The following is a 19,231-nucleotide window of genomic DNA, read 5'->3' as shown; positions in this document are numbered from 1 at the left end:
GAGAACCAGCATTTGAGTCTGACTGCATATTTCGCGGAGAGACCACAAAGATAAGATAAGAGAGATTAGGGCTCGTACAGAGGCATATAGGCAGTCATTTTTCCCTCGTCCTGTTTGGGAGTGGAACAGGGAGAGAAGATGCTAGTTGTGGTACGAGGTACCCTTGCGGAGTATGTATGTAGATGTGGATGTAGGACAAAAACATCAAAACATGCGGAAAACATACACACAGCAGTGGATACAGTTTCTTTCTAAGTGATTGAACTCACATCACAGGTACTGAATATGGGCACCGTTTATGACGCGGCAAACGTCAGTAAGTGCGTGCAGGTAACTGAGATGCGTTGTCCGGGCTTCGAAAATCTGTTCATAGGCTAGCCCTTCTGCAGGCCGCGAACTAATTCGATACGATATTACGGAGCAGATGATCTGTCTCAAAGTTCTTACACTCTTCCTCTTACGAAGAGAACACGGCAATTTCTATCAGCTGGTTTCTCAGGAACTTCGCTCAGAGGAAGGCGAGCCAAATTAGGTAAACACGTATCTCGGTTTTTCCGTAGATACTGGACACATTCTCGAAAAACGACAGTCAGAGTTTCCGAGGTATTTTCCAGGTGCTTGGTGTGTCTTTTACTGCGTGTCATCTTCAGACGAAATAGTGGTTCAGTAGTTAGCGCTGCAGCTTTTTAACTTTGTGGCCCATATTCGACACCCGAATGTTATTTTTATTTTACTTTTATTGTTTTCATTTGTCTACCCATGTCCGTAGAAGGTTACTAAACGAATGTTTCATATAAAATTATGGGATACAAGGGCATTATATTAACTGTAAAATTATAACTGTATTTTACGTTAAGTGTCACACATTTCTTATATATGCGTGTATGGTATGCTGAGGGGTTACAACTTCTCATATTCTAATATATCATTTTCATATCAATTCTTATATTAATTTTTATGTTTTATTCATACGTTTATTCTTCAAGAAGATTTGGTGCATGCGCAATCGTACAAACATTCCGAACACCACGAGCATCAGGCGAAAGTAGGTTTGCCGCAGGGACATTTCTTCATATGAATCCTACTCGGAAAAGAAACGTTAACACTCGTGAAGATTTTCGTATTGGCAATAATTTCGCGGTAAATCATGCATAACGGATCATTTTTCTGAAAACTGGAGATTGCACTTAATTACGAATCAAGATACACTACAGAAATTTCACCGAAACAATTTCAAATAATGTTCTCATTTTTTGTTCATTCATCTAACGTCCAATTATTAGACGAATAAGGACAGCATTATATCAATATACAGTGGAAAACATTTGTGTAGTAATCTTCTACACCCACGGAGTTACAAATGAAAAACAAAAATAAAAGTAATAATTGAGTTTAAAAATAAAAATAATAATTGAGTTTCGGGGCGGAATATTACGGAGTTGCGAGCTAACACAATGCGACCATTTCGTCTTAGGATATCGTGCAGTAAAGTCACATAAAGTACCTGGAAAATACTGCGAAAACTCGACCGTCGGTTTTTCAGGAACGGTTGAGTATCTACGGATAAGGCAAGACGCATGTTCACTCGTTTTAACCCCTCTTCCACTGAGAGACGTTTCTGGGAAATCGGGTTATGGCTCTTCCCGTGTTCTCCTCGTTAGTGCAGCTACAAGACGCACGGGTTGGGGATTTTCTCTGCCCGGGGACTGGGTGTTTGTGTTGTTCTCATCATTTCATCATTATCATTTGTGACTGTGGCTGGAGTAGACTATGTAAAAAAATGGGACTGTGTAAAAATTGGGACTTTGTACGGGCAATGTTGACCGCGCAGTTGAGCGCCGAACAAACCAAACATCATCATCACATCATACACGACGACGCACATTACGAATCGAAACTTTGAGAGATGCTCTGTCAACATGTATGTCGTCCTCCTTTGTGTCTTGTAGTTTTTGCACTGCCGTCTCTATGCATCCCACTGATTTTTCGATGGGGGACCTGTACGTCTCAGTACTAATGACATCAATTGTCGTCCTGTATTTTCGTTTATGACATATATTTTTTGCAAAGTGCTTGGGTCGTATTTACGATTACCGACGTTTGGCATTTCGGTAGATTATTCCAAATGGCAAGGTCTTTACCATTACATCCAAATTTGAGTATCTCACGTGAGAGTCACATTGATCCTCCTACTGTTTTGGCACCCCTTATGTGGGGGTGTCTGCCCTCAGGTGCTGAAACTGCCGCGAGGCATCACTCACCTGACACTACATTTTTGGCGTGCTCAACAAAGGAATGTGGACGGCACCGAGGGCGTTGCCGTACTGGGGAGTCATAGGGGGATCCTTCAAAAAAAATGGCTCTGAGCACTATGGGACTCAACTGCTGAGGTCATTAGTCCCCTAGAACTTAGAACTAGTTAAACCTAACTAACCTAAGGACATCACAAACATCCATGCCCGAGGCAGGATTCGAACCTGCGACCGTAGCGGTCTTGCGGTTCCAGACTGCAGCGCCTTTAACCGCACGGCCACTTCGGCCGGCGGGGATCCTTCGCCGTTTCATTTAAGTACATGTTAATGCTGAAACCCTCCGTGTTCACGCCACAGGATGCTGCTTTGTGTCGCGTTTATTTTTCGTCGAATGGTTTTGAATGGTTCCTAGTGGTCCCACCCTGGGTACCAGGGCAAAAAACGGCGGCCACACTGCACTCCTAAGGGATGTGATCACGTTCGATGGGGATGCAGGCTCACCGTAGGATTGAATCGTCCGAGAGTGTAAGCAGGGTCAAACATTGTCCCGAACATTTCACAGTTGCTCATCGCACTACGAACTCTCGTTTTCGTTCGCAAATGTGTGGGAATAAGCGCCCCAAGAGAATGGGACGCCTTTTATCCCATTTCTTGAGGGCTTTTCGTGCCGAATCTGAGCGGCTGTAATGTCGCCCTCGGCCACGCAAAAGAAAACCATGTGATTCCAGTGCCGGGTGCCGCGGTCCTGATCTCCATCGCAGAGGTGTCAAAAGAAGGGCTGAAATGTGGGTAAGAGGGGCTGTGACAACCTTCCCATCGTGTGTCACGTCCAAGGTAGCACAGGACAGAATTTTGGCGATGTCATTAACCCATCTTACACCTCACATGAACTTCAGAGCTACGGCCTCTTTCATACATGTCGACACCTCGCTATTTGAAGCAGCGCCCAGCCAGAGGGTGACGTCGCAAGACGCCACACATTTGCACCGTTCCAGAGAAAGCTTGAAGGCACCTTTGAGCAAAATTTCATACTTATGCTTTGCAGTGGGAGACAACTATAGGAGTCCGAGAAAGTGACAACTTTTTTGCGCTGTGTATACTTTGACTGAGATGTACCAATGACAGGCTTTGTTTCAAATCCCATCCTCACGTCTCAGTTTTCGGTTATCTATTCTTTTCACAAGTGATGATTTGCATGTCGGCGTGACAGATTTGGCAACTTTTCTATATAAAACTTCCAGTAGCTCGTTGCACTTGAAGAGCAGCGTATTGACGTCTAGTTCAACCCTTAAAAAATAAGATGTTTTTTAAAAAAATGTGCACGCAAAACTAATCCAGTCTCTTTCATAGACGTATGGATGATTCGACACACAGAACATAGATAACAGATAACAGACAAGCGAGTATCAATGACTACCTTGCACGTATCCTATATGAATTGCGGAAGATCGTAGGGGACCCGAACCACAAGAAGACTGTTGAGAATATGCTCAGAATAGTCATACTAAATATGTCCTACACCTCTGAGAATCGCAGGTAATGCTCGTGTAACAGATAGTCCAGCTGTAAATGATATAGTAAGACGCGCAAGAAACATTACAAGGAGCGTCAGCCAGTCGGAAATTATTATATACAAAACACGATATTCCTTAATGAGATTTTCACTCTGCAGCGGAGTGTGCGCTGATATGAAACTTTCTGGCAGATTAAAACTGTGTGCCGGACCGAGACTCGAACTCGGGACCTTTGCCCTTCGCGGGCAAGTGCTCTACCAACTGAGCTACCCAAGCACGACTCACGCCCCGTCCTCACAGCTTTACTTCTGCCAGTATCTCGCCTCCTGCCTTCCAAACTTTACAGAAGCTCTCATTCTGGAAACATCCCCCAGGCTGTGGCTAAGCCATGTCTCCGCATTATCCTTTCTCTCAGGAGTGCTAGTTCTGCAAGGTTCGCAGGAGAGCTTCTGTAAAGTTTGGAAGGTAGGAGGCGAGGTACTGGCAGAAGTAAAGCTGTGAGGAGGGGGCGTGAGTCGTGCTTGGGTAGCTCAGTTGGTAGAGCACTTGCCCGCGAAAGGCAAAGGTCCCGAGTTCGAGTCTCGGTCCGGCACACAGTTTTAATCTGCCAGGAAGTTTCACGATATTCCTTACTTCTCTTTAACAGAACGTATTCCCAAAAACTATATCATTTTGTATTTTAAGGTTTACAAAATGTCGAGTTTCTGAAAGAAGTTTCTATAGGTTGTTATTTTCAAGAAAGAATTCTCTTTTCGGTTTACCGTGCTGAGGAGCAGATCCAAAACGGCAGCGCAGCAAGGACTTACTTGTTCATACAAGACGAAATTTTAATTTCAAGAAAAATATCTAGCTTTTTAAGAACTGAAATTAGTTTTGTTTTGACGAAGAAACAAGTTTCAGTGAAACAGAAGAAAACGTGTATTTTGAAGTTTATAAAGACAAAGCAATAATAAAGAAGAAGTGTATCCGAAAAAGGCAAACAAATGCGATCCGAACCACGATACAACTTTTTCATTTTTCACAAATGCAAATCACAGTCAGAGGTGAAATAAGGGATAAGTGGCAGTAAAAAAAAATAGTCATTTAGAGAAATCATGGCAAATCTAAAATCAAGTCTGTTATTCGGGAAGGTGCTTTCCCTGCCATCGTTCCACAAAATTGTCGAGCTAGCCTGTCACAAGGACGTGATGCAGTTCCTTCTAGGCCCCTGCCTGAACGACAACAATCTTGGAACCGATGGGGGACTAAGCTCCAAAAAGTGGAACCACATTTCCTTTTATGACACGAAAACGATATACAACAGAAACGTTTTGCCGATCAAGAAGCTATATAGTGTTATAGAATGCCTTTGGAACAGTACTGCGTTGTGAAGGCGAGAGGGCCTGCAAACCCTCATGGCCGCACAGGCTAGAGCTGATGAGGACAACGAAGCCAGGCACCGCTTAGGTGGTGCACAGTGATGACTCAGAGTGACGGCTTAAGGGGCCCTCAACAGGGGCCAACAGTGCGGCCAAAGGGCTACGCCACGAACCGAGCACCACTTGGATGTGCAAGCTATACACTGGTCGTACCTTGTGCGGAACACTCCGTCCAGCACTGCATTTAGTGTTTTTTATGTTTTTTAATTCTCTCAGGAACGAGTAGAGGTATCAAGGTAAAATTTATGCCAACTTGATTGAAAAATAATACATGGGGAGACAACAGTATTTCAGAGTAGTCGTAACTATTCGTGCATGGAATTCAAATTTTGGCAACATTTGGAAACCACATCGTAGTAATATTCTTTAAACCACGAGATTGTGATTTATTTATTTTATCACTTTCCTCGGACCTACTCTATACATGATTTTACATTTCTTTGAAGTTGTTACGTGTTTTGACAGATTACAAAATGTTATATCCCAGGATAATAAAATGAATAATAATATTCATGATAATACTGTAAACAAAAAAATGGCTCTGAGCGCTATGGGACTTAACATCTGAGGTCATCAGTCCCCTAGAACTTAGAACTACTTAAACCTAACTAACCTAAGGACATCACACACATCCATACCCGAGGCAGGATTCGAACCTGCGACCGTAGCAGTCGCGCGGTTCCGGACTGAAGCGCCTAGAACTCGGCTACCGTGGCTGGCTATTGAAAACAGTCACCGAGAAAACATAGCGATAGTTTAAGGCTCTACGTTACACAACATGTTTTATGCACCTCCTATCGACGCGCATCTCCTCGTCCGAGTAACTGAGATGGAACTGAAACAGTTGTAGACGTGGGGCTGATGTGGTACTGCGTCTTCTGTCTCGCGTGTCGCTGTGATTTTGGTTGCACTCGCACCTTCTATTATGTAACACCGTCGTTCACATCTTCCACAACACTAGATGCCCTCGTTAGCACTTCGTTATTCACGCTGACGCTCCTATGACGACGCTGTGTGGGACAGGGGGGAAGGGGGGGTTGCAGTTACCGTGCCCTGACAGATTTGTCCTTTTCATGCTGGGAAATGGTGTTAGCAACAGTATCTATTATTGTCCACCATTCATTATTTCTTATAAGTTCGTGCAGCTGTTGGTTAGCCTCTACTGGTTCCCCAATTCCGTTATAGACGTCACAGTTAAAGATGATGTGGCAGGACGTTACCGCATGACCACAGCGACAGGCGTCATCGTTTTTCCTGTCAAACCTGTACAGGTAAACTTTATATGTTACGTGTCCCGTTAGTAACGTATCATGCCCTGACTCGTTTTTACACGGCCAAACGCTATACCTTCGGATATGTGCGGGAAGAGCTGATAGACTCTTCGACGTGTTTCACTGTTGTCCCATTCGTTCTGCCATGTACCCACCCTCCAGTTCAGGAGTTGTGTTAGTCTTTGGTCTTTACCCTTTGTATAGCCAGCAGGAGGCTGTACTACATCTTATCCTAATATCCGTTTGGTAGATTTCGAGGATCACCAGTAAAGCAACGGTTGGCGTAATGCCAAAGACCTCTGTGTGTCTGAGGGGCACACGCCTGTGTGATCGTCGCAGGATTTCTCTGTTCCGCTCGCACCGAATTCTGTGCGCCTAAGCCCTTGCTACGTAAGTTGTGATGGAGGTGAAAATGACATGCAGCGGTAGCTAGTAGTTTGCTGCTGAGGCCCAGGCAATTTTGTGCATAATTTTGCTTGCTTTGACTACGATTTTCTGAATGGGTTGTGTGAAATTGCGCTTTTCGACCAGTTGTACTCCATGCTGCTCCGTGACTGTTTGCCAGGTGACAGAGATGCTTTCTAATTTAACGGTAGGTTTTCCACGTAACGATCTCTTGAGTTCCCAGACATCGTATCCAAGACAGCATCAGCATATGACACCAGGAAGAGGAGAAGGAGATCAGTGTTTAACGTCCCGTTGACAGCGAGGTAATTAGAGACGGAGCACAAGCTCGGGTGAGGGAAGGGTGAGGATGGAAACCGGCCGTGCCCTTTCAGAGGAGCCATCCCGGCACTTGCGTGAAGCGAGTTAGGGAAATCACGAAAAACCTAAATCAGGATGGCCGGACGACCGTTTCAACCGTTGTCCTCCCGAATGCGAGAATACGATAGCACCCCATCGACTTGGTCATCTTCCTCCGATTGTCACAAGAGTGTGTCAGTTGCCAAATCCCTAAATACTGGCCCACAATTCGGCCCCAGTGGGCATCCTTTGGTAGTTCTTGTGCCAGCTGAGCATTCCACAACTCAATCCCCACAGTAATCTATGAAGCTGTTGTAGTGTAGACGTTGGGGAGCCTGTAGATCACGCATACGAGCAAACAAAGATGGCCGGCAAAAATTGTCAAATGCTCACGCGATGTCAGTTAATTTTGCTATGGGTAGATGTTGAGCGAGCAGTGAGCAATAGATTCTCGAAGTCGGCAAGCGTGACAATAAATCGGTTCGGAACATTACAGCGTGGCTGGTGGCAGTTTCCCCGCCTACGCAGCAGAGGTAACAAAAGGGAGTCGCGATAATGAAGTTAGCCGTCGGAGTTCCTCGGCCGTGTGCGGTGTGTGTGTTGCTCTGGATCGCGGCGGCCCTGAGAGACGCGCCGCGCACCGACCTCAGCCTCTACAAGAAACGGGCAGTAGGGGAGGGAGAGCGAGCTTGCGGAGCGTTGGTGGGAGGGGGAGAAAGGGAGGGGGGAAGGAGAGGCGGCCGAGCGCGCCAGGCGCAGCCCCAGGAATGCAGCCAGACACGTCATCCCGCCGCCCGCGAAACAAGAAAACTCCACGGCCGCCAACCGGTCCCAAGTGCGTTACGTCACTGATCCTGTGTGTGTGTGTGTGTGTGTGTGTGGGAATGACACTAGCGCTCGCTGTCTCGTGAATGGCGAGGCCACAAGCGCAGACAGCGCCAACATAAATCCGTCCTAGCCTCTCCTAAAAGACTCATTCACACTTGCTCTCGCTGTTACGATACCTGCGTAACTGTTATCCACTCCTACTGGATAGCTGGAATCTGCTCCGATGATTTTTCTTAACTTAGTATTACGTTAGGGAGCAAAGGTAACAGCTAACCGAACGACAGTTACTTTGAGTGGTTGACAGGCAGAAAAACAAGAGAAAAAACTTGCTAGGTGGTGGACAAATCTTTTTCGAGTTACAGCACACACACATACACACTTACACTCACACCTGTACAACAACGCTGTACAATAGATCGAACAGCGATTCGTCCGAAAGCTAGCAAGTATTTATGGGCTTCTCTATGATTCAAAGTGTGCACTATTCGAGGAGTTGTTACTGTTGTTCCTAAATTATTTATATTCTGCCAGGACAATCCATTGCCATATTTGTTTGCTATTTTACATTTAATCATTTACGAAATCCGACAAGCGTTTACTAGGTTTTATCATTGCATTGGTGGAATGTGCTACACGTTCTACTGTACCTTCCAATATTTTAGCTGCCTGGCGCCCACTGCAGTGATAAGTCTCTTGAATGATATCAGTGTGTCGCACTGACTGTCACAGTCAGTTTTAATACACCTTTTAATTTTACATTGTTATCATTGTTACGTAATTTCGGCTTTGAGGCCATTATCAAGTGCCTACAATAAATGTAATATATAACATGATTAAAACACAAAATATAAAACAGGCATTGGTTTTTAATCGACGAACAATAAGAATTAAGAGAAATGTAGATAGGACATTCCTATGAACCTTCTGCATACGGTAACGAGACTTATTACTTCCTTCCTGAGACTCATATGTCGTACTACGAGGATTGGAATGTAAATAGTGGCAACTATTTATTCACAACCGATGCAAAACAGTTACATGTTTGCACCTCTTGCTGTCCTTCAAAGTAGTCACCAGCGTTGTGTAGAATCCTTTGCCAGCGATGTGGAAGGCGTAGTATACCGTTAGCAGAGCCTGTTCTGTGGATGGTGCGAATGGAGCGGTCTACTGCCTGTCGAATCTCTGGAACAGTTCTGAAGCGAATGCCACAAAGTGGTTCCTTCATCTTCGGAATCAAATCAAAGTCACAAGGACTTAAGTCCGGGGAGTATGGTGGATGGTACAGTACTTCCCAGTCCCATCGACCGAACAGAGCAACCACAGCTGGCGCTGTATGCGCCCGCGCATTGTCGTGCAAAATGATGGGCGGGTTGCGCAGAAAAGTCTCGCCACTTCTTTGGCAAAGCTGGTCGCAGGTGATGCTCCAAAAGCGAACAGTAATACTGTGCATTGACGGTGGCATTCGCTTCAGAACTGTTCGAGAGATTCGACAGGCAGCAGACCGCTCCATTCGAACTATCAACAGAACAGGCTGTGCTAACGGTATAGTATGCCTTCCACATCGCTGACGACGGGTTCTACACAATGCTGGTGACTACTTTGAAGGACAGTAACAGGTGGAAAAATGTAACTGTTTTGTATCCGTTGTGAATACATAGTTACCACTATTTAAATTCCATCCCCCGTATGATACCTTCGTTTTCAGCAAAAAAGAGAGTATGTCATACCATTCAGATTGATCTTTGAGCACCTAGCCTCGAGATGTCGTTCTCATAGTTCAATAGTCCCTTACGTTTGCAAGTGACTGTGTAACTAGTGTTTTTCTAACATCTGGTATCACCCCTATAAGTCTGAAGTCCGGTAATATAGTTAACCACTTTATTGAAATAGAGTACTATTTCTGTATATTGCCACATTTAACTTTACTTAGTTCGTGTTGACTTTTTCTTTATGTCTGACCAACCGTGATCCGCTTTTAAAGCTATGTGATGCAGGGATACTATGATTGCACCTAAAATATGTGAGGCTTATATTCTGGAAATTCTCATTTTACTCTGGCGACTGAACAATCGATGCTGGATTTACATCTTGAATTTTAATTATAAGATATCAGATATGTTTGCAGACACTTGAGAATTTTTACACAGCTGGAAGTTATTATTAGTGAACAATATAAAATAAGCAGATGGTTTAATCCTAACAGTAGCAGCCAGCGTGACAAATTTACATCATTTGAGAAACCTGCCTTCCTTACCAGTTTTGTCTGCTGTCGTATGTCGCTTGTGAGGAAACCAGTTATGGAATTAGAATATTTCCTTCTCTGTAGTCACTTAAGTGGTAAGGACTTTCATCCTCTTCGAGATTTATTTAATTTACTTATTTTATGTTTCACTTGCAATAAATTAGTATTAGACGTATTTGTTTTTGTCGTTTCACTTCGACATTTTCTTCGACCAGATGTGTATCGCTTTAGATTTTTTCTCCAAGTCTTGCGAGTTTCTGAAGTAAATTTGTGCCTCCTTGACCACTCAGTTCCTTGCAGAGACGCGGTCTTCGTAGATGATGTGCTGTTAAATAATACGTCGCGTGCCTATGTTCGGTGACGTTGGTCCTAGCCCAGTCTTGTGACGGTATACGGTAGCCCAAGAGGATCTCTGAACCCATTGTTTTCTTTGAACCTAAGCTATTAATAAATTACAGTTTCTTCGGTATGGAGTGCGCCGGAATAACTTTTACTGATCTGATTATTATGAATTTTAAAATTGCTTACTAATTTTCGTATTTCTTTGGTGACTACTAAAAGAACTGGATGTCGCGACAGATCGATCTGTATCGTAGCCTGAGGCCTGTGTTAAGTTGAAAAGCTATAATTTGCTTATGAGTTGGTGTAGGCAACCAATCTCAAAACAGATATACAACTGCTATAATAGACTGTAGCATAGCACGAGATGTGTGAGTACAGTCATCATTGTAATCACTTTGTGTTTTTTATTTCCGATTTCATCTAAAATTTGGACTATGTGCTTAACTTCTAACTTAATACAATTAATATCAGCTCACTTTACTTACGAACCGTATGAAATTACAAATAAGCATTTTGATTGGCTTCCGACAAATGACTCGCGATTCGTCGTACTGAGGTTGTTCCGGCGTATCGACAAGCGCTGGCACGAAGATGAAGAACTCAAGAGCATGAGAAGTAAACGTCTCGTGAAATTGATTTAAGAAGTATAATAGTAACGAAGTCTCACAGCTTTGACTAAACCATGATTTAAACAATTAAAAATCCATAATTTTTAGTTTTTGACTTTAGTATTTGATTGAATACAGGTCTGCAAACGATGGCTGTGAGAGCGTATAAATCAGGCGAATATTGTTTTTTAAAGTCATATTCGCCTATGTTCGCGAAGTTATCTTCTTTGTTACTTTTTTCATAGCAGAGGGTCTTTTCATTTCTACCCTGACTTACTCGATTCCTTTTGGTTTGTTGGTTGTACCTGTGGACTCACGAACTGTGCCGGATTTGTCGTCGACAGCAAGTATTGTGAGCCTCTGAGGGGGTGTCTCTTCCTGACTGCAGTACTCGGTACAGCCGGTCAGAACGCAAACCCATCTTCGTAAACAAGCCCTTCCGTAAACAATTGAAACGTGCCCTATGTTAAATTTCGTTTTTAGTTTGTAGAGCTCTTTACCATTTTCGAGAATTAGTTTCTCCGAAAATTACCTTAGAGACTGACATTTTATAATGTAAACGCTTGCACTGAACATTACTTTAACAAAATTTTAAAAAACTGCGCCTGTGACTGCCAGTATTTGCTAACATAAGGTGGATATTTTGTATCTGTGCAGGTCATGATGACATCCTAAATGCATCTACACATAGTGTGTAGATTACATAGATGTTTACACCCGTAGTATCTGCGTGTCTTATAGTTTCCTTTTTGGGGTCGAAATGCTAGTTCGGTACATATGGAACCACAGAGGAAGCCGTTAACGTAACAATAATGATTGGACCACACAACTACCAACATTGTTAGTAAGCAGTGGTAACTGTAATCCTAAAGGGTACTACACAGTTACCAACACTGACAGGAAACATTGGTAGCTTAACGTAACTCTGATCTGAAAGGGCCAGTAGTCTCGAAAACTACTGAACTGCTAGAAAGATATACAATTATGTCTTGGTAAACAATTGTAATTGAAAATGTATGTAGAACCCCAGTTGAAACAATATGTAGGTAAAATCTTAGCGACGCCTGTTCCAGACTGCCAGTATTTGCTAACATAAGGTGGATATTTTGTAACTGTTATGTTGTTTATACTGAAAAGATGCGACAAGATGCCTACCCTAGGAAGCAGGCTGTCGTCACAATTTATGCTACAAAATTTCCAGCCCGGAAACGAACGCCTCTGTGCCTCCCGCGGTAGGAGAAGAAGTGGAAGATGAATAGCAGGGAGGTAACTTCACCTTCCACTTTTGGCACGGCGATACTGCGATCGATGAGATAAATGTTAAAACAAATGAAACCACTCGGAACTGATGGGCTCCACTCTCCACTTACAGACCTTACGCTACAGATTATCCCATTTACAACAACGTTACACTCAGGCTGGAAAGGCATGGAGAACAGTGAAAAACGTTGAAAAAAATGCGAAAATAAAGATCGCTAGGCAGCAAAAGCCGGCAGGCATATTTATCTCACAAATAAATTGTCTAAGACGCGAGGATCGATTGCATGCGCGCAGAGAACTCCTTGGGTACAGCTAGCGTCTTTTAGTCTTTCAGCGACATAAAGCAACTAACATACAAAGATGCAATTACGAATATTAGATACTCCCCGTTGCTCGAAAATTATTCCCTTGAAGATTCACTAGCCATAATGACAAACAATGTGGGTGGATTTCATAACGTGTGGTGTCTTGCAATGTTCGAGCGGTTACGAGTTCTACCATTTCCTGAAGTTTCGTTTAGTTAGCTATGTGACATATGAGCCATTTGTATGATACATCTCAAAGACGAAAAACGAGCAGATGCATTCGCATCCCTATTTAATTATTCCTACATGTTGGCCAGTTATGAGCCAGATGATATACAAGGGGAAATAATTTAATAACAAAAGATACGTAATATTTAAACACACAGAAAACAAATTTAAGATAAATTGAGATCAGAAAACTATATTGCATAGACACAGCGAAAGAAGGAGTCCTGGCGAACTGACAAGGAAAACTGTAAAACATTTCGAAACTCACTGTTCTCTACATATTCGTCGCGAGAGATTCCTCAACTGTGTTGATATTTAAAATGTATAAAATTACTTGTGGTTTGTACCATACGGATCCGACGAGTTTCTTTACGCAACGGTATATATCTGAGGATGACCAGCTGTAATCGAAACTAGTGGTTCCACAAAGATAATAGTATGAATGTTACGGCAAAACAAACGGTAAGTTTTGAAAATATTAAAAGGCAAACGAAACTGGCTTTAGAATGAGCGTGTAGATCTAAAACTATCCGCTGTAAATGAACGATAAACGGGAGGTAGAACAAAATACAAACACAAAATTATGAAACGAGAAGGTTTCAACGAAAAACTGTTGCAAGAATACAGCGTTGGAAATGGACAGCAGAAGAGGAGAAAGAATTTTAAATGAATGGTTTGTTAATGGCTTCACAACAAGTGATCGTGACAAGTGAGAATGTGAGGGGGATCTCTCGGGATTAGTTGTTTCTTAAATAAACGGTATAACGGTGGCTATTCAGATACATTTAATATATGATTTACAAACTGTAGCATCCGCGTGACTCAGTTAATCTTCAGGATGAATAATACGCTACACTGTTCACATTTGTGACCGTCTTTCACACACACTTCATTTGCCAATTCAGTGTCCGGAAAACTTCGTGGACTTTTCACGATAAAAGGTGAAACACTATCGGACGTACGAGAATACTCAAACTCAGTATCTCTTTCTTTCTTACCGTGTGCGGCAGCTGACGCGGCGTATTGTGACGAGAACTTAATGGCTCTTCTCTCTCAAAGGACGTTCTTATCTCGAAGACCAGAGAGCTGCACTCTGCCTGCTTCCCAACTGTCTTCTGGAAGACACTCTCGGAGATGGGAAAATATCCAGTCCGGAAGCTTCTTCAAGAACCTTTTCAATGGTTGCACCAGTTAAACGTTCTTCAACAGAAATTTGAACACTGTGTCAACACATCTGTTGCTAGTAGGGCGTTAGGTGGTTTTCTTCACTACAGGGACCTATCTCTGGGGTCCGCTGGCATGGGATGAGGCTCAGACATCCCTGCCTGAAAGCCGAAGAAAAACGACTGGAGTGTCCTATAAACACACCGGAAGGAAGGAAGGAAGGAAGAAAGGAAGGAAGGAAGGAAAGAAGGGAGGGAGGGAGGGAGGGAGGGAGGGAGGAAGGAAGATGTTAGTTTTACCTCCCATCGACGATGGGGTCACTAGAGACAATCCCTGGTAGCGGAACGACAGAAAAGAAAGTCGGCCATGTCACTGTCGAAGGAGCCACCACGGAATTTGCCTTAAGCGATTTCTGGGAACCATGGAAAGCCTAATTCCTGAATGGCCTGGCATTTATCTAACCCGCCTAAATTACGAATACGTGCCCAGGGTCTTATGACTACATCTCGTAGGTCGGTAACCACAGCAGGAATTTCAACTGCAAACAAATTGCACAACACAAAATACAAAACTTAGTTTTCTACAAGCAATGCCACTTCCGCAGAGGCAATGTATTACTGCCCGTTCTATCTCTAGAAATGTTCACCTTAGTTCTAGGACATAGCCCTTAGATTTCACATGAAAGGTACTGTAGTACATTTTTGAAAGCTACACTTGAATTGTCCAGTACTCCTGATCAAGTTACTAAATTTGATCTGCGTCCCGACGCAAAACTGAGTTCTGTCTAGCATTGCTGTTCTATTATAAACAAAAAAAAAAGATACAGTGTCAATTGCAAACATTTGTCCACATATTACGCTGATGCTCAAATTCGTATAAGAAAATCAAAGTATGCCCTTTTCATGTAGACACCAAATAATTTCAAAAGGCGCTATTTACAGAGAGAAATTTAGTAAGGAAATTCTATAGGTGTACAAGGACAAACCAAACATTTCAGCTATGAAAAACGATGAAGCTGACTTTGTGTCCGGCCAAGAACAGGACGGAACTTATGGAAGGACTATTTCGAAGATTCATTGCATATCTGCGCAGGAAAAGAGATGACTGAACAGACTAAGACCTACGAAGGATTCCAGGTAGAAGTTGAAGAGCTTACAATGAAAGAAATGGATGAAGCTTTAAAACAGATGCAGAAACATCAGGCTTCAGGAACCGATCGCTTGTCAACAGATCTGCTGAAACAAGTTCGAGTAACATGCAGAAAAGTACAGAACAGCATTATTCTGGAGTTCTGGACAAATAAAAGATGCCCCAGAAATTGCAGCAAGCTGTAATATGCCCAGTTCACAAGAAAGAAAAAGGAACTACGTAAGAAATACAAGATTATATCATTATTATGTAACGCATACATAGTATGTGCACATATTTTCTTACTAAGCCTATTGTCATGTATAAAGGTAAACCTGGTAGTGAATCATGCCTTATTTCGGAACCGCTTGCCAACGACGAACCAAATATTCGCACTCAGACAAGTCATTGAAAGATGTGGGACTGTGATAAGTAGGTCCACAGAAGGACCTTACGGAGGATAATGGAAGAACAGGAGATACGTTCGAAACTGATCAGACCAATCACAATGTGCAGTGAGAAAACTAAATGTAAAGTGAGGTTCGAAGACAGGGAGTCTGAATGTTTTGCAGAGGAAACAGGCCTCAAAAGGGATACTGAATCTCGACCAGGCTATTTAAATTGATATGAAAAAGACACTAAAACGAGCGTCATCTATTGGAAGAGATGAAAATGTAGGTGGTAAATTGAAACTGTTAGTGTTTGCCTATGATACTGTCGTTATAGCGGAACAATACGATGAACTAATAAAATAACTCAAATGCTAATCGAGAAAGCACAAAAAATGGGTCTAAGCATCAATCAGGAGGAAACAGAGTGTATAATTGTGAGAGGAACAACAAAGAGGAAACGAAGAGATCACTGGCAATAGGATATATGGAATGTAAGATGGCTCAAGTCTTTTAAACACCTAGGAAGTACTGTCAATGCGAACAACATCGAAGAGGAGCTAATGAACTGTATAAAATCCTCAGAAATGTGTGTATTCTCAAATGGAAAGCTATTCAACAGCAAACTACTAACAAAAACAACAAAACTCCGGATGTAGAAGACAACTGTGGGACCGGTATGAATGTATGCGGCTGAACTTTGTGCACTGAACAAGAAGACGGAGAAAAAAATTGTGACCTTTGAAAACAAAATTTGATCCTGTGTCAGAAAATGGAATTTTTAGAAGAAGGAAGCCACATGCTGTGTAACGAACCAGATGCGACACCTGTAATAAATGGCAAAAGAATTGGATGGCTGGTACACTTACTGAGATGAGAATGATGGATGGTGAAGTCAGCGCTAAAAAGGAAAGCCGCAGGCGGCCAGATACCTTGGTAGACAGATGTGACAGAGGGAACCGGTGACAGCGTGGCCTGTGAGAGATACCAATGGAAGACGGTAAGGAGTGAGGCAGTGAAGCGACTTCGGTTTGGTTTGTCAACTTGTAAGTATGTATTTGCCATGCTTCCCTTTGCCATAAGTTTCTTATTAATAATAATTATAAGATTCTTTCCATGTGCTAGAAGATCTTGTTCCGCTTGTCATGAAGCAAATAGGTCATTCACGTCTACGAACAACAATAGTGGACTATACATTGATGCCTAAGGGACGCGCTCAGATTGCTTTCTCAGTCAGAAGAATCTTCTCAGTGTATATTAACTGAATTACGGAGCAAAATTTTCTGTTTTGGTAAAGTATAATGAGACGCTTCTCCACCTGTACCAGACTCTTCTTGATTGTTTCAGAGGCAGTACTGTCAAATTGAATGAGTCGCCTAAACGAACAGGAAAATCTTAATCACTATTAAAGAATGCGTTCAAGTAATTCTTTGTTATCTTCTCAGATCTAACCATTGACACTACACTGAGATGATAGAAGTCCTGGGATGCCTCCTAATTTCCTGTTTGGGCACGTGAAGTCCAGGAATAGCTGCAAATGGTCTAACATAACCAGTTCCAGTCAATGATCGATTCAGTTCGACAGAGGACCCAGTCCATTCCATGTAGGAGTAAGCACAGCCCACACCATTATGGAGCCATCACAGGCTCGCACAATGCCTTGTTGACAAAAATGGTTCAAATTGGTCGGAGCACTATGGGGCTTAACATCTGAGGTCATCAGTCCCCTAGAACTTTGAACTACTTAAACCTAACCAACCTAAGGACATCACACACATCCATGCCCGAGGCAGGATTCGAACCTGCAACCGTAGCGGTCGCGCGCTTCCAGACTGAAGCGCCTAGAACCGCTCGGCCACATCGGCCGGCCCTTGTTGACAACTTGGGTTCACGGCTTCGTTGAGTCTGTGCCACACTCGAGAGATACTCTGAAGTCGGAACTCACATGTCCAGACCACGGTTTTCCACTAAGCTAGAGTCTAACCGATATGGTTAGGAGCCCAGAAGAGGCGTGCAGGCGATGTCGTGGTCGCGTCGGTCGTCTGCTTCCCATTACCGTCAAATTTCGCCGCACTGTCCTAATAGATACGTTCGTCGTAACCCCACATTGATTTCTGCGGTTATTTCACGCGGTATTTCTTGTCTGTTAGCCCTGACAACTGTACACAAACACCGCAAATATGAATCTGTTACTTCCGTGCGGCCGTACTCACGTCGAACATATTTTCATGTGGATCACCTCAGCACAAATGACAGCTCCGCCTATGCACTGCCCTTTGTACGCGATACTACCGCCATCTCCATATGTGCATATCGCTGTCCCCTAACTTTTGTCACCTCAGCGAAAGTCTGACTGTGATCAGAATGTAAGCAGACCAAAGACTTCATTAATGTCTGCTGTAGCGGTCAGCTGTGTCAACTCGGCTGCGAGCCGTCGCCTTCGCCGAGTGCCGCCTGCCTCCCAAATTGGCGCCCCACCGGTCGGCAGAAGAGACGCGGCGGCGACACCGCATTCGCGTCACGGCGGCAGGGCCCCGGCCCCCGACAAAGTGATTCCGAGCGCGCTTCGCATAATTAAGCCCCCTATTTACCGCCCTTTCACAAAAACCTGGCGACCCCGCGTCGTAAGGGAATTTTCCTGCCATGGTATCAAAGAGCACACCTTGTCTTTTTTTTCCTCCTCCGTCCTGCATTTTTAGGAAAAAACACAAAAAATGGTAGAAGCAGAGGAGAGAGAAAGCGTAACGAAAAGGAAATCGCACGCTTTGTTGTTAAGATTCAGACAGAAGGGAGGAGGCGCATGTGGTGGACAGCGACATTGGTCTTGGCATAAAGGATCTCCTACGCATCCACAGAGATGAAAGCAGGACCGCGTAAATAAGAAAAAACCATGAAGGTGACTTTTTTTTTCGATGTCATCTTTCAGACACAGCATAGGAGATGATGGTATTACAACTCAACAGTGTTAATTAAACACATCAAATGTGTTTTGCGGCCGGCCGAAGTGGCCGTGCGGTTAAAGGCGCTGCAGTCTGGAACCGCAAGACCGCTACGGTCGCAGGTTCGAATCCTGCCTCGGGCATGGATGTTTGTGATGTCCTTAGATTAGTTAGGTTTAACTAGTTCTAAGTTCTAGGGGACTAATGACCTCAGCAGTTGAGTCCCATAGTGCTCAGAGCCATTTGAACCATTTTTTTGTGTTTTGCGTAGAGTCATATTTCTTGGCCGGTTGAGTTGGAGACAGCTAGATATTAGAAGGTAGAGTCCGATTCATCGTTGCCAAATGTTTTTTTAGAAAAGTTCTTGACCAATTTACTTAGAGTTTTTACGTGATACTCTGATAAACGTAGTTAGCAAAAATCTCGAAATGTTCTTGAATTATTTACTTCAAATTTTACACAATATTGTTAGCAAAACTCTGAAAATGTTCGTGGTTGATTTACTTCAAATTTTTACATGATACGGTGACAAACATTTGGATGGACATAGCTTTATGATTCAGCTGTCCCTACCACTAGGTTTCATGCAACCCACTGTG

This window comes from Schistocerca nitens, chromosome 1, assembly GCF_023898315.1.
Source record: "Schistocerca nitens isolate TAMUIC-IGC-003100 chromosome 1, iqSchNite1.1, whole genome shotgun sequence".
NCBI classification, from domain to species: domain Eukaryota; kingdom Metazoa; phylum Arthropoda; class Insecta; order Orthoptera; family Acrididae; genus Schistocerca; species Schistocerca nitens.
This window is presented reverse-complemented; position numbering follows the sequence as displayed.